Below are 14,663 nucleotides of genomic sequence, written 5' to 3'. Positions count from 1 at the left end.
GTGCTTTGTAAAGCCTCCTTACATGCTACATACCCCAAATTTACAGGGTATGTGCACCTTGGGAGTGGGTACAAGAGGAAAAAAAATTTAGCAAAAAGAGCTTATAGTTTTTGAGAAAATCGATTTTAAAGTTTCAAAGGGAAAACTGTCTTTTAAATGCGGGAAATGTCTGTTTTCTTTGCACAGGTAACATGCTTTTTGTCGGCATGCAGTCATAAATGTAATACATATAAGAGGTTCCAGGAAAAGGGACCGATAACGCAAACCCAGCAGCAGCACACGTGATGGAACAAGAGGAGGGTGGCGCAGGAGGAGAAGGCCACGCTTTGAGACACAACAACCCAGGCCTTGCATGAGGACAAGAAGCGTGCGGATAGCAATTTGCATTTTGTCGCCATGCAGTCATAAATGTAATACAGATGAGAGGTTCAATAAACAGGGACCGGAAACGCTAACCCATCACAGATGTTCATTGTTCATGTTACTTGGTTGGGGTCCGGGAGTGTTGCGTAGTCGTTTCCAATCCAGGATTGATTCATTTTAATTTGAGTCAGACGGTCTGCATTTTCTGTGGAGAGGCGGATACGCCGCCGATCTGTGACGATGCCTCCGGCAGCACTGAAACAGCGTTCCGACATAACGCTGGCTGCCGGGCAAGCCAGCACCTCTATTGCGTACATTGCCAGTTTGTGCCAGGTGTCTAGCTTCGATACCCAATAGTTGAAGGGTGCAGATGGATTGTTCAACACAGCTACGCCATCTGACATGTAGTCCTTGACCATCTTCTCCAGGCGATCGGTGTTGGAGGTGGATCTGCACGCTTGCTGTTCTGTGTGCTGCTACATGGGTGTCAGAAAATTTTCCCACTCCAAGGACACTGCCGATACCATTCCCTTTTGGGCACTAGCTGCGGCTTGTGTTGTTTGCTGCCCTCCTGGTCGTCCTGGGTTTGCGGAAGTCAGTCTGTCGGCGTACAACTGGCTAGAGGAGGGGGAGGATGTCAATCTCCTCTCTAAAGTCTCCACAAGGGCCTGCTGGTATTCTTCCATTTTGACCTGTCTGGCTCTTTCTTCAAGCAGTTTTGGAACATTGTGTTTGTACCGTGGATCCAGAAGGGTATAAACCCAGTAATTGGTGTTGTCCAGAATGCGCACAATGCGTGGGTCGCGTTCAATGCAGTCCTAGGCCGAAGAGGTCATAGCCTAGGGTCACAAAACCTGTTTATTGGGCAATTTCAATGGTGGCGAGTCTGACGTACATAAATCGCAGCAATGGCCGTTAGCAACGTCTGAATCTCACGAAATGTCTCATGCAGGTAGAAGACATATTGTTAGACTTGGGCTCCAAAGATGGGTTCCCTACATCTCTGCAAACCAGAGTTACAGGGCTCCAAATTTGGTAAAATCCCCCATAGGCTTTCATTGGGCCTCCTATTTACAGTTCCAAAATCTCACATCTTTTCAAAGGGCAATTACTCAGCAGTGGCAAATTTTCTAGCATTGTAGGGACCCTTAGGGGGAACATGACTGGTGAGTTTCAGGCCCCTAGGCCAAAGAGGTCATAGCCTAGGGTCACAAAAACCTGTTTATTGGGGCTATTTCAATGGTAGTGATGGTGACGTACATAAATCACAGCAATGGCCGTTAGCAAAGTCTGAATCTCACGAAATGTCTCATGCAGGTAGAAGACATATTGTTAGACTTGGATTCCAAAGATGGGGTCCCTACATCTCTGCAAACCAGAGTTACAGGGGTCCAAAATTGGTAAAATCCCCCATAGGATTTCATTGGCTCCCTATTTCACTTTCCAAAATCTCACATCTTTTCAAAGGGCAATGGCTCAGCAGTACCAAATTTTCTAGCATTGTAGGGACCCTTAGGGGGAACATGACTGGTGAGTTTCGGGCCCCTAGGCCGAAGAGGTCATAGCCTAGGGTCACAAAAACCTGTTTATTGGGGCTATTTCAATGGTAGTGATGGTGACGTACATAAATCGCAGCAATGGCCGTTAGCAAAGTCTGAATCTCACGAAATGTCTCATGCAGGTAGAAGACATATTGTTAGACTTGGATTCCAAAGATGGGGTCCCTACATCTCTGCAAACCAGAGTTACAGGGGTCCAAAATTGGTAAAATCCCCCATAGGATTTCATTGGCTCCCTATTTCACTTTCCAAAATCTCACATCTTTTCAAAGGGCAATGGCTCAGCAGTACCAAATTTTCTAGCATTGTAGGGACCCTTAGGGGGAACATGACTGGTGAGTTTCGGGCCCCTAGGCCGAAGAGGTCATAGCCTAGGGTCACAAAAACCTGTTTATTGGGGCTATTTCAATGGTAGTGATGGTGACGTACATAAATCGCAGCAATGGCCGTTAGCAAAGTCTGAATCTCACGAAATGTCTCATGCAGGTAGAAGACATATTGTTAGACTTGGATTCCAAAGATGGGGTCCCTACATCTCTGCAAACCAGAGTTACAGGGGTCCAAAATTGGTAAAATCCCCCATAGGATTTCATTGGCTCCCTATTTCACTTTCCAAAATCTCACATCTTTTCAAAGGGCAATGGCTCAGCAGTACCACATTTTCTAGCATTGTAGGGACCCTTAGGGGGATCATGACTGGTGAGTTTTGCCACTGCTGAGCCATTGCCCTTTGAAATGGTGTGAGATTTTGGAACGGTAAATAGGAGGCCCAATGAAATCCTATGGGGGATTTTACCAATTTTGGAGCCCTGTAACTCTGGTTTGCAGAGATGTAGGGACCCCATCTTTGGAATCCAAGTCTAACAATATGTCTTCTACCTGCATGAGACATTTCGTGAGATTCAGACTTTGCTAACGGCCATTGCTGCGATTTATGTACGTCACCATCACTACCATTGAAATAGCCCCAATAAACAGGTTTTTGTGACCCTAGGCTATGACCTCTTCGGCCTAGGGGCCCGAAACTCACCAGTCATGTTCCCCCTAAGGGTCCCTACAATGCTAGAAAATTTGGTACTGCTGAACCATTGCCCTTTGAAAAGATGTGAGATTTTGGAAAGTGAAATAGGGAGCCAATGAAATCCTATGGGGGATTTTACCAATTTTGGACCCCTGTAACTCTGGTTTGCAGAGATGTAGGGACCCCATCTTTGGAATCCAAGTCTAACAATATGTCTTCTACCTGCATGAGACATTTCGTGAGATTCAGACTTTGCTAACGGCCATTGCTGCGATTTATGTACGTCACCATCACTACCATTGAAATAGCCCCAATAAACAGGTTTTTGTGACCCTAGGCTATGACCTCTTCGGCCTAGGGGCCCGAAACTCACCAGTCATGTTCCCCCTAAGGGTCCCTACAATGCTAGAAAATTTGGTACTGCTGAGCCATTGCCCTTTGAAAAGATGTGAGATTTTGGAAAGTGAAATAGGGAGGCAATGAAATCCTATGGGGGATTTTACCAATTTTGGACCCCTGTAACTCTGGTTTGCAGAGATGTAGGGACCCCATCTTTGGAATCCAAGTCTAACAATATGTCTTCTACCTGCATGAGACATTTCGTGAGATTCAGACTTTGCTAACGGCCATTGCTGCGATTTATGTACGTCACCATCACTACCATTGAAATAGCCCCAATAAACAGGTTTTTGTGACCCTAGGCTATGACCTCTTCGGCCTAGGGGCCCGAAACTCACCAGTCATGTTCCCCCTAAGGGTCCCTACAATGCTAGAAAATTTGGTACTGCTGAGCCATTGCCCTTTGAAAAGATGTGAGATTTTGGAAAGTGAAATAGGGAGCCAATGAAATCCTATGGGGGATTTTACCAATTTTGGACCCCTGTAACTCTGGTTTGCAGAGATGTAGGGACCCCATCTTTGGAATCCAAGTCTAACAATATGTCTTCTACCTGCATGAGACATTTCGTGAGATTCAGACTTTGCTAACGGCCATTGCTGCGATTTATGTACGTCACCATCACTACCATTGAAATAGCCCCAATAAACAGGTTTTTGTGACCCTAGGCTATGACCTCTTCGGCCTAGGGGCCCGAAACTCACCAGTCATGTTCCCCCTAAGGGTCCCTACAATGCTAGAAAATTTGGTACTGCTGAGCCATTGCCCTTTGAAAAGATGTGAGATTTTGGAAAGTGAAATAGGGAGCCAATGAAATCCTATGGGGGATTTTACCAATTTTGGACCCCTGTAACTCTGGTTTGCAGAGATGTAGGGACCCCATCTTTGGAATCCAAGTCTAACAATATGTCTTCTACCTGCATGAGACATTTCGTGAGATTTAGACGTTGCTAACGGCCATTGCTGCGATTTATGTACGTCAGACTCGCTACCATTGAAATTGCCCAATAAACAGGTTTTGTGACCCTAGGCTATGACCTCTTCGGCCTAGGACTGCATTGAACGCGACCCACGCATTGTGCGCATTCTGGACAACACCAATTACTGGGTTTATACCCTTCTGGATCCACGGTACAAACACAATGTTCCAAAACTGCTTGAAGAAAGAGCCAGACAGGTCAAAATGGAAGAATACCAGCAGGCCCTTGTGGAGACTTTAGAGAGGAGATTGACATCCTCCCCCTCCTCTAGCCAGTTGTACGCCGACAGACTGACTTCCGCAAACCCAGGACGACCAGGAGGGCAGCAAACAACACAAGCCGCAGCTAGTGCCCAAAAGGGAATGGTATCGGCAGTGTCCTTGGAGTGGGAAAATTTTCTGACACCCATGCAGCAGCACACAGAACAGCAAGCGTGCAGATCCACCTCCAACACCGATCGCCTGGAGAAGATGGTCAAGGACTACATGTCAGATGGCGTAGCTGTGTTGAACAATCCATCTGCACCCTTCAACTATTGGGTATCGAAGCTAGACACCTGGCACAAACTGGCAATGTACGCAATAGAGGTGCTGGCTTGCCCGGCAGCCAGCGTTATGTCGGAACGCTGTTTCAGTGCTGCCGGAGGCATCGTCACAGATCGGCGGCGTATCCGCCTCTCCACAGAAAATGCAGACCGTCTGACTCAAATTAAAATGAATCAATCCTGGATTGGAAACGACTACGCAACACTCCCGGACCCCAACCAAGTAACATGAACAATGAACATCTGTGATGGGTTAGCGTTTCCGGTCCCTGTTTATTGAACCTCTCATCTGTATTACATTTATGACTGCATGGCGACAAAATGCAAATTGCTATCCGCACGCTTCTTGTCCTCATGCAAGGCCTGGGTTGTTGTGTCTCAAAGCGTGGCCTTCTCCTCCTGCGCCACCCTCCTCTTGTTCCATCACGTGTGCTGCTGCTGGGTTAGCGTTACCGGTCCCTTTTCCTGGAACCTCTTATATGTATTACATTTATGACTGCATGCCGACAAAAAGCATGTTACCTGTGCAAAGAAAACAGACATTTCCCGCATTTAAAAGACAGTTTTCCCTTTGAAACTTTAAAATCGATTTTCTCAAAAACTATAAGCTCTTTTTGCTAAAAAAATTTTTCCTCTTGTACCCACTCCCAAGGTGCACATACCCTGTAAATTTGGGGTATGTAGCATGTAAGGAGGCTTTACAAAGCACGAAAGTTCGGGTCCCCATTGACTTCCATTATGTTCGGAGTTCGGCCATGTTCGGCCCGAACCCGAACATCTAGATGTTCGCCCAACACTACACGTGACCCGTTCGGCCAATCACAGCGCTAGCCGAACGTTCGGGTAACGTTCGGCCATGCGCTCTTAGTTCGGCCATATGGCCGAACAGTTTGGCCGAACACCATCAGGTGTTCGGCCGAACCCGAACATCACCCGAACAGGGTGATGTTCTGCAGAACCCGAACAGTGGCGAACACTGTTCGCCCAACACTAGGTACCAGGAGCCCTTCTGGTGTATTATCTTCAAGAAAAATGAATTAAAAATAAGAGTAGTAGTTATACTCACAAGTGTGGGTTGCTATCCACGCAACCACTTTGTATAGCATGTAGGGAAGTACCGTCCCCACTCGGCCTTTTAGAGAGTTGGTCGCTGCTCCTTTGGAAAAAAGACTTCACTCCTGGATAGTCGTGAAGAACCCCACGAGTGGGGTGATACAAAATCGTATTTCAAGAAGGATAGGAGGCGCCCGTGTAGTGTATTTGATGTTCCCTTATACAAGGAGACATCACTTCGTACAGGATTAGATTATTTTATTGATATATTGCTCAACCCGCTTCTTCAGGTCAAAATAAGGTGCTTAAAAAAGTAAACAAATAAATAAAACTAATTGGACGCTTGGCGGCATTGTTTAAACTTAAAACATTACAACAAGTAAAATTAAAATCACTGGTAGACATAATAAATAAATAAAAACATGAATGATAAAAGAATTGTGCAGATGATAAACCCTAAAAAAAAAAAACTTTTACTTTATCGGGTTTTAAGACATATAAACATAATCAACCAGGTGTGTATACATTAGTTGTGACGTATCAGGGAGATCTAACTAATGAATTAAAGAATATATATATTAAAAAATGTATATGTGTGTGTATCCGGTGTAAATAAGGGGGGGGGAGGGGGGGCAGGGGAGACAATAAAACAAGGCATGTAAGTATAGGTGGCCAGGGAACTGAAGATGTGTGAGGGTATGTGAATAGGGGCAGTGGAAGGGTTTAGGAAGGGCCCAGTGTGGGCATACTGTAACACAGGAGTTACCAGACCATGCGGCTCCTGTTGGAAGGTTAAACTAGAACTGCATATATAGTTATACAGAGATTAGTCTGTATGTGAAAACCCAATGCAGACGACGCTGCTCTTAGGGTATGTTGTAAAAACTGGATGCAGGCAGTATAGAACTGCGCTGTTGCTTCCAGGTATAACAGGAGGGGAAAAAGAGGGACTAAATGGTCCAGGTGCTTACCTTAGCCATATAGACAAGAGATGCCAGGGCGCCAAGCCGATCATTAGCTAGACCGGCGCTATATGTACCTCTGAGGATGTAATGGGATGTAATGGAGTCCAGGCGGGAAGGCACGTGAGTGTGGAGGCGCAGAATGACATTGGCGCATGGGCCCGTAGTATCCTCAACGTACTAGACTACGCTGTTCTCCTCCTGTCGCACCTCCCACCTGACAGATCGGCTGATACGTCAGCTGGACGCGACCAGAGGGTCGCAACTACTATTGCGACCTGGCCTCTCCTCCCCTCTGATGGTAGCCACGGAATTTAGCCACGCCCCTATCTAGTCCGGGGGACCTCCCCTCCGCTTCCACACTCACGTGCCTTCCCGCCTGGACTCCATTACATCCCATTACATCCTCAGAGGTACATATAGCGCCGGTCTAGCTAATGATCGGCTTGGCGCCCTGGCATCTCTTGTCTATATGGCTAAGGTAAGCACCTGGACCATTTATTCCCTCTTTTTCCCCTCCTGTTATACCTGGAAGCGACAGCGCAGTTCTGTACTGCCTGCATCCAGTTTTTCCAACATACCCTAAGAGCAGCGTCGTCTGCATTGGGTTTTCACATACAGACTAATCTCTGTATAACTATATATGCAGTTCTAGTTTAACCTTCCAACAGGAGCCGCATGGTCTGGTAACTCCTGTGTTACAGTATGCCCACAGCGGGCCCTTCCTAAACCCTTCCACTGCCCCTATTCTCATACCCTCACACATCTTCAGCTCCCTGGCCACCTATACTTACATGCCTTGTTTTATTGTCTCCCCTGCCCCCCCCCCCCTTATTTACACCGGATACACACATATATACATTTTTTAATATATATATTCTTTAATTCATTAGTTAGATCTCCCTGATACGTCACAACCAATGTATACACACCTGGTTGATTATGTTTATATGTCTTAAAACTCGATAAAGTAAAAGGTTTTTTTTAGGGCTTATCATCTGCACAATTCTTTTATCATTCATGTTTATATTTATTTATTATGTCTACCAGTGTTTTTTTTTTACTTATTGTAATGTTTTAAGTTTAAACAATGCTGCCAAGCGTCCAATTAGTTTTATTTATTTGTTTACTTTTTTAAGCACCTTATTTTGACCTGAAGAAGCGGATTGAGCCGCGAAACGCGTTGTCTAAAAGTGCAATATATCAATAAAATAATCTAATCCTGTACGAAGTGACGTCTCCTTGTATAAGGGAACATCAAATACACTACACGGGCGCCTCCTATCCTTCTTAAAATGGAGATATATAATTTACCATAACTTCTTCCTGCTCTAAGATAGTACACATCTTAGCCTCTGTAAAAAAAAATCCCTCTTTCCAAAGTACCAGTGGAATCTACCTTCCCTATGTACAGTTCATGTCTGCTTGTTCTTTCTACCTAGCTAGAGATAAGATTTTGTTTGCCACTTCCTTATATTGCCCTTAGATGTAATTATATGTGTTAAATTGGTGTCTTTTTTCCAAGTTAAATAAGCCCAGTTTGTTTTTCCTTGTTTATGAGACCTTCAATTACATTTATTAATTTAGCAGCCCACTTGTGTAGCTCTAAAACCACTGTGGGCTTGATTCACAAAGCGGTGCTAACAGTTAGCACGCTGGTGAAAAGCCCCTTATCACGGCCAAAACTCAGATTAGGTGTGATAAGTTTAGGCTGATAACTATAGCACCAACTGAGTTAGCACCGCAGTGCACAGCTGATCAAAAGTTTAGCGGTAGCAAAGTCTGGTGCGCATAGAGTTTAATGGTGCTGCTTATCACGCCTAAACTTATCATGCCTAAACTTATCATGCTTAAACTGAGTTTAGGCGTGATAAGGGGCTTTTCACCAGCGTTGTGCAATGGTTATCACACTTAAAAAAGTATTTTAGGCGTGATAACTGGGTTATCACTGCTTTGTGAATTGAGCCCTAAAACTCCAATGCCTGTTCTAAAATGTGGTGCTCACAAATGTATGTCTGTGTTACAGATATTGCCCAATGTCAATAGCTTTGCCAAGATGCATGTTGTTATATTTATCTACATTAAATTTCATTGGCCATTTACCTGATCAAATAGTCTGCGGTATGTTACCATCCTAGTGAGTGTTGGTAATTGTACATAATCTTGTATTTTCTGTACAAATGGCAGTATGACTTTTTTTTGTTTATTATTTTATACATTGAAAGTAAGTGGACAAAATACCGACCCTTGTTTGACTCCACTGCTAAAACTGGCCTTTTACAAGTGTGATCCATTTACTACTGCTGTTTGCCGTCCGCCCTTAAGCCAGTTCTTTATCTACATACACTAATGCTGCCCTAGTCTCTGGGTCCTTGGCCTCTATGCTAGGCTGCTGTGGGATACAGTGCCAAAATAGTTTTCAATTCTAAAGAGTATTCAGTATTCACCATTTAATAAAAATGGAGGTTGTTAGGAAAAACCTATCTTTAGTAAGCTGATGTTGTTTTTCCAAAGTCAGATTCTTCTCTGCTATCTTAATTTTCTAAAGTGACCTCTTCATTAACTTCAAATAGCTACTGATATTAAGCTTACAGATTTATAGTTCCTGGCTCTGACTTTCTTCACTTCCTAAATGACCAATATTACAATTTTGAAAAAATGTATCTCTTCCATCAAACAAAGTACTATAAATTGCTTTTAACCCCTATGTTGCTGTCACTTACAGTAAGTATTAATAATCTAACAGTTTTTGTTTTAACTGGTTTTGGACTTGTCCAACTTCTCATGGGGATTCGCTTTAAAATTTTAAAACATTCTGCAAAGGCCCCCCAAATAAAGATGCTATCCACACTTTACTATTTGTGTTCACATTTTGCGGGCTGGTGGACTGAGCCACTACTGTCCAGGGGGTGCTTTTGAAAAAAAAGGGAATCCCTGAGCTGTGTGAAGGAGTGGTCAGTGATAAATGAGCCCAACCAATGAAAACACAATTGGACAAATGCTACAGGAGTAACATATTACAGTACATCAAAAAGTTAATGAATCCAGACCTTGGGTAAATGTTTTTTTGGAAGAGGTAAATTTGGTAGTGTGTAAGGGTGCAGAATACTTTTTACTGCTAGAACAAAGTGAACAATGATTAATGCATGGCAATTCTATAGTTAAGACACTATGATTTCCACATTGACATCATGGTAAATTGATCCTTTCATCTACAGAAGTACACCTGAAACACCAGAATAACAGCAAGTAGAAGATTTTCGGAAGGAGGGATCCTGGTTCACTACAACAAAGCCTAAATGAGAAACACAAGCTCTGCTCAGGTAGGCCATCTCTCTGCTTACATTACTGTTTTAACGGGAGTGTTTCATCTTTCAGTGGATTTGCCACACACAGCATATGTTGTTGAAAATAAGTCTCATAGACAGCAGAGATCATTTTTACTTTTCAAATACATCCTGCAACTAATGAGTGGTAATTTAACGGGAAATCCCTTGTAGTGCCTTTGACAATCTGAATTAAGTTCTACTTTGTTTAATGCTTCGAATTGTGTTTGTAATTGGTGTTCCATAGTAGATAGCAACTGCATTGGTTTACATTTGCCGAAGCTATTATGGGGTCTTTTTAAAATAATAACATACATGTGGCAAATACCTTGGGCTCCCTATAAAGTGGCAAACAGGTCTGTTTGCCACTTTATAAATATTGATATTGGCACTAAAGTACTGTTATATACAGTTACAATAAATTGGCAACAGCATTGGATTGCAGATGTACCATTCTACTTCTTCAGTGTGTCCTCTCTGGCACTTTAGCTCTTGGGTTGGTCTGTCTCTCTAAACGCTCCTGACATGACTATAGCAAAGCCATGAGATGAGGACAGATGTGAAGCTAGAAGCACTACAGAGGGCCTGCTGAATGTGCAGGTATTTAACCACTTGAGGACCCACCCTTTACCCCCCCTTAAGGACCAGCGCTGATTTTTGTAATCTGTGCTGGGTGGGCTCTGCAGCCCCCAGCACAGATCAGGGTGCATGCAGAGCGATCAGATCGCCCCACTTTTTTCCCCCCTATGGGGATGATGTGCAGGGGGGGTCTGATCGCTCCTGCTGGTGGCATGTTGCGGGGGGGGGCACCTCAAAGCCCCCCTTTGCGGCGACATTCCCCCCCTCCCTCTCCTCCCTGTCCCCCCGGTGATCGGGGCTGCACAGGACGCTATCCGTCCTATGCAGCCTGTGACAGGATGTCCGCTGTCACATGGCGGCGATCCCCGGCCGCTGATTGGCCGGGGATCGCCGATCTGCCTTACAGCAGCGCCATACAATGTAAACAAAGGAGACAAATGTCTCCTGCGTTTACATTTAGTCTGCGAGCCGCGATCAGCGGCTCGCAGGCTATTCACGGAGACCCGCTCCGTGATCTAACAGGAAATTAATTAGGGAGGCACCTGGCGACGCAGATCTGCGTCGCTGGTCCTCCAGCTACCACTTTGCCGCCGCACGGTATGAGTGTGCGGTCGGCAAGTGGTTAAGCTCAACCCACACCTTATTCCTCTGCCTATGGGGAATAGTATGGCTGCATTTGTATACAAGATACATGACTACACTTGTTATATAGGGCAATGGCTGAATTAATAATAGAAGAGCATTGGCATTCTTGTTCAATAAACTTTGTTTTGGTTTTAAAAATAATGGAAGAGCATGACTGCATTTATTATAAAGGGTATTTGGTTGCACTTGTTATATTGGGGACATCGCTGCACTTATAAGAAGAAAAGCACTTACTGTTTATGGATATTGTTGCATTTGTAATTGGGAGAACATTATAACTCTTCTCCAAGGAGATCATTTTTTCATTTTCTGTTTAAAATAACTTTCAGAGTGTTGTCTTACTTTTTGGGGGCTTAAAAGGCTAAATTGAAAAGATGTGAAAATATCACCTACAGGGGCAAACGCAGGATTTTTAAGGGGGGGGTTCCTGAAAGGTCCAGAAGCACGTATGTCCCCGAGTGCTTCCGAATACAGGTGGCTCCATACTGCCCATGCACAAAAGTGCGCTGGCGTATTACGGAGCTGCCTATCTTTGGAAGTACTCAAGGACACGAGTGTTTCTGAGGGCTTTTGGTAGCAGCAAATGTGAACGGGGTACAGCGCTGGAACAACTCCCCAAGAGAGGAACAGGAGATAGACTTAGTTTGGACAATTCAGTGGAATATGCTACATAGTGTCACATAGCGCAAGCGATACCCATATGATGCAGGGATATATGCAACTGCGGAAGATGGCGGCGCTATATAAATACTAAATAATAATATTTTGCCTCACCAGGATTGCACTTTTATTTAGCTTTCCTGTATGACAAGAACACACAGCCAGCTCTAGGGGAAGAGGGAAACAAAGGTGAATGAAGGAGGCTGGTGCACACCAAGAGTGCTTCTGAGCGTTTTTCAAATCAACAGTGATTTGAAAAGCGCTTGGCTAATGTTACCCTATGTGGTGGTTCCCACAGCAGCGTTGTGATTTTTTCAAAATCGCAGGTATACTGCATGTAGCATGTTTTTGAGCAATTCATTCAAAAATCGCTCTGAAAAATCACTTCACAAAATCACACTCACAAATTGCTAGCGATTGCTATTGTCATTTTGGCGTGCACTAGCCCAGAGAGAGGAGTGGAGAAATTGAGAATAGCCTGAGATGGAGCAGAGAACTTATCTGTATTGCAGTCCCACATCACACAGGCTACTTGCCTGTAATCGGACTCCTGTCCCTGTCAGTCTCTCACACAAGTCAGAAAGAAGCCCTCCTGGAGTCAAGGGACTGTCAAAAACTTTTCAGCTTGTTAAACACCTTACCCACACATGCAGTCATTATAACAATGGGGAGAGACCAGACAGATGTTTGCCCACAGACCCTGAGTCCAGGCAAGCTCTGCATCATGCTGTGCATATTTACCAGCTTGCCTGCACTCTAATTTCATCATGTCTGACACCTATGTGCTGTGGAGAGTCCAGGACTCCATAATCAACATTCTCTCACTGCAGGCTGCATCTTCTTGTGAGGGAAGCTGGGCTGCCTCTCTCATTCTATTAGCTGGAGGGAGGCACCAGAAGTTAGAAGGGAGGGAGAATGAGGCTGTTTATATTATGCGGGCTTCCCTGGCTGAATACACAGCTCAGTGCAGGGGGGAGGTTCCAGACACCCGGAATAGCCCCCTCAGTTCGCCAGTGACCTACAAGGAAACTTAGAAGAAAAGAGGAACTGTATAAAGGCCTATGGCTTTACTTGTAACATGGGGAGCATGAATGTGGCACATTATAGGGGAGACACGATAGTTGCACTTTTTAAAGAGAGGAAACAGTGGTGATAGCTAATATGGGGGTGTGATAGCAGCACTGTTATGGGGGAAAATAATGTTTGTGCTTTTGCAGAGACCTGCAGAAAGACCATTACATAAAGGACATTGCATATCTCTGGGGATCAGGGTATTATTACACTAGGGACATGACTTTGGTATACCATGCATGCCAAATATCTCTTTTCTGTATGTACCTTAAGATGCCCCAATTCGTCAACAGTTTTAGTAAAACTCCTCACCATAAAGCAACAAGCAGGGCCTTAGATATACTAGCATAAACATTTTAGATTCCAGAAGAAGCATAAAAAAACCCTGGAAACATTAGGCAAATATAAACTTCAGACCTGCCCTCCTCACCTAACTGATCACCAGCTCACAGTCAGCTGTGGCATGATCTCAGTAATGAGCTGAGAGAGTGGACCACAATCTGCTAATATCTACCTCTTTGAGGGTCAGAACATTGACTTTTTGAATGACCGCCTTAATCTAGTTTCATGTTCTAAATGCTGAAACTTAATTTTAGGAAAGGCTAATTGTGTTTTTCCCATTTTGGCTGAACTATTTATTTTGAAAAGCATCATTCATTTTATTTTCTCTTAAGTGCTTCCATTTTACTCCATGTATATTTCCAGGTCAAAAGGCAGAAGTGCATGTACATCCTCCCGAGGGGACAGTCTAAAAACGGAAAAGTGGCCCTATGCCTAGATATGTGTAAAGGAAACAATACAGTCTGTAAATATGCACAACAGTAAATTAAACACACACCCTCAGTTGGCAGTGCAAAAAAAATTCCAAATAGACATGAATAAATGGCATACAGATTTTAGATATTCATAGCCATACTCCACTCACTAATTCCTTGTCCTGACTTCTCTCTGTAATTAATCTAGTACACTTTGTGACACTTTTCCTGGCACAGTTACTACCATAAATATACAGTGCGTAGTGATTTGCTAAACATTCTGCCAAAAGCTAGCTGCTAACATTTAAAGTATGTAGACCAATATATGTAGGTATATGGGATTATGTCTTCTGACAAGTCTAAATTCGTATATACAAGGGCTGTCCAAACTACAGAGGGAGCTGCTTTGTGGGAAAGTACTAGCTAAAGAAACAAAACAGATTGTGCTCGTAGCTGTCATCATTTATATACCTTACGACCAAGTTACATTACCAAAACCATTGCAAATTACATATACTCGCAAGCAAGCCGACCTGCATATAAGCCGACCCCCAACTTTTTCCTGAAAAACCAGGAAAAATGATTGACCCTCATATAAGCCGGGGGTAGGAAATGTTGGTCGTGTGATCCCCCCCAGTGTGTCCCAGTATAGTTAGTATAGTGCCCAGTATGGGTAGGTAGTGCCCAGTATAGCTAGTGAAGTGCCCAGTATAGCTAGTATAGTGCTCAGTATAGCTAATATAGTGCC

At 44.0% G+C, this 14,663-nt stretch overlaps 1 protein-coding gene across 5 annotated transcripts in view; it reads left to right on the top strand.

The window, feature by feature from the left end:
* Window positions 1-14,663, top strand: part of CHRM1 (cholinergic receptor muscarinic 1) — a 501,924-nt gene that overhangs the window by 323,923 nt on the left and 163,338 nt on the right. For all 5 annotated transcript variants that reach the window (XM_068261097.1, XM_068261099.1, XM_068261096.1 and 2 more), the window contains exon 2: window positions 10,098-10,202. The gene's annotated coding sequence lies outside the window, so the exon portion shown is untranslated. The remainder of the gene's footprint in view (window positions 1-10,097; window positions 10,203-14,663) is intronic.

The sequence above is a fragment of the Hyperolius riggenbachi genome, chromosome 11 (assembly GCF_040937935.1).
Source record: "Hyperolius riggenbachi isolate aHypRig1 chromosome 11, aHypRig1.pri, whole genome shotgun sequence".
Lineage (NCBI taxonomy): Eukaryota > Metazoa > Chordata > Amphibia > Anura > Hyperoliidae > Hyperolius > Hyperolius riggenbachi.
Note: the sequence above shows the minus strand (reverse complement) of the source record. Positions and strands in the feature narration are given on the sequence as shown.